We start from the raw sequence: 1,753 nt of genomic DNA on the forward strand, positions 1-1,753 counted from the left end.
GCCACGGTGCCAACTGCTCCTGCTGCTGCCTCGCCACGCTTGGCAGCGCCTGCCCTGCGCAGGCTTTTGTTTTTTTCCAGAGCCGCTTTCCAAATGCTGATTCCTGCCCTCGGCTCTTGCTGCTGCTGCGATTTATTCTGGGTGCGGGTGGGGATGTGCCAGGCCCTCAGCAACCTGCTGCCCTGGCTGCCCGCTCCTCGAGGACAGCCAGGTGCCCCGCGCCCCCGCTCAGCGTGAGAGCTCCAGCAGGGGACACACCGGGCGGGGGGAAATTCTTTAACTTAACAGTTCCCACATAGGAGATCCCTTTGGTGCCTTGGCACTGGGGAGAATTGGAAGAAAGGGGTCCCTCCATCCGTGCTGCCCCCAGCCCAATGGGGCATGCTGTGGGCAGACCCTGCTCACCTGCTGGGTGTGTGGGGAGGCAACAGTGGTTTTTTTTTGTTTTTCTGCAAGATAGACAGCTACACCCAAAGGTGTCCAGAGGGAAGTGGAAAGGAGCATCTTACCACTGAGGTTCTCCCCTCCCTGTTCTTCCCGAGCCACCACACTGGCAGTGCGCATCCCTCCTGCCATGGCAGGCATGCAGGAGGAGGGAGGAAAGGGAAGATGATGGGGCAAGGACTGGCATGGGGCTGCAGGTGGCTGAGATCACCTTCCCCTTTTGCTGGCCAGAGCTCTCGGGAGCTCAGTGTCTATGAAGCCTCTCAATTTCTCAGTCCTCCCTCGCGGTAATGTAATTATAACAAACCTTCCCGGGTCAGAAACGGTTCAGCCAGGCTCAGCAATAACTGCAACGGTGTGGTTTGCAGCAAGCAGCTGGCACTTCAGCACAGACCAGGAGGCATCTGTGTCCCCATGGCCCTGTTTGTCCCCTCAGACTGTTCCCGAGTGCTCCGACCAGGGTACCCACTGCAGGGGGCCTTTGCCCTGAAGTCCCGTGCGCTCCTGCGGCCCCTGCCACCCTGTTTCCATCCCTTCCCTTGGCTGGGGGCCCAGCAGCAGGGTGATTTTTCAGCAGGGCGTCCCCAGCACGTCGATTTTCTCAGCTTCCCTCTCGGTGAAATGCTGTGGGCACGGGGGCCGGCGACCCCCGTGCCGGGCTGCCCATTTCCTCCGAGGACCCCTTCCAAGACATGCGGGGCTGCGTGACGTCATGGCCGTGACGTCATGCGGCCGTGACTTCACTCTCCCTCCTGAAAGCCGGTGCCCGGCATCGGCAGCGTCTGAATGGTATCCTCGGGAGCATTGGCCGGGGCCAGCTTTTTCGGGTTTCTGCGCACGGCAACCGACACGTTAGGGCCGGCGGGGGGTGCGGGGGGCGTGGGGAGGAGCGGGGGGGCCTCGGCGCACCCGTGAGAGCGGGCCGGGGGCGCACGCAGGGCCAGCATCGCCTCCCGGCGGGGGCGCACCGAGGATGCTACAGGGAGCGGGGCGCCGCCCGGCTCGGGCTGTGAGCCTTCTAAGGGGGGGGGGGGGGGGGGGGGGAGGGGGGGGGAAAAGAGGGGGGGGAGTTGGTGTTTCCTGGTGTGGTCTCATTAAATACCGGCGTTAATGAGCGGCGAGGGGCTGCGCCCTCCGCCACGCCCGCTGTGCCCCGACGGGGTCCCTGCACTCGGTAGCGGGACCCCCCCCGCGTCCTCCGCCCCCTTCCCCCCCGGCTCACAGCGCCTCGCCACGCACCTCCCCCCGACGGCGGGGCCCGTGCCCTTCCCGGGGCTGTCGGGGTGCCCTGGCCGGCGGTGTCCCCCCC

The 1,753-nt window shown here is 65.3% G+C and overlaps 1 protein-coding gene across 1 annotated transcript in view; it reads left to right on the forward strand.

Annotated features, from left to right (window-relative positions):
* The first annotated feature begins 1,172 nt into the window (after positions 1-1,172).
* The window catches only part of MKX (mohawk homeobox), a 47,405-nt gene continuing 46,824 nt past the window's right edge, over positions 1,173-1,753 (forward strand). The window contains exon 1 of the mRNA XM_035319134.1: positions 1,173-1,312. The gene's annotated coding sequence lies outside the window, so the exon portion shown is untranslated. The remainder of the gene's footprint in view (positions 1,313-1,753) is intronic.

The sequence above is a fragment of the Oxyura jamaicensis genome, chromosome 2 (genome assembly GCF_011077185.1).
Source record: "Oxyura jamaicensis isolate SHBP4307 breed ruddy duck chromosome 2, BPBGC_Ojam_1.0, whole genome shotgun sequence".
Taxonomy (NCBI): domain Eukaryota; kingdom Metazoa; phylum Chordata; class Aves; order Anseriformes; family Anatidae; genus Oxyura; species Oxyura jamaicensis.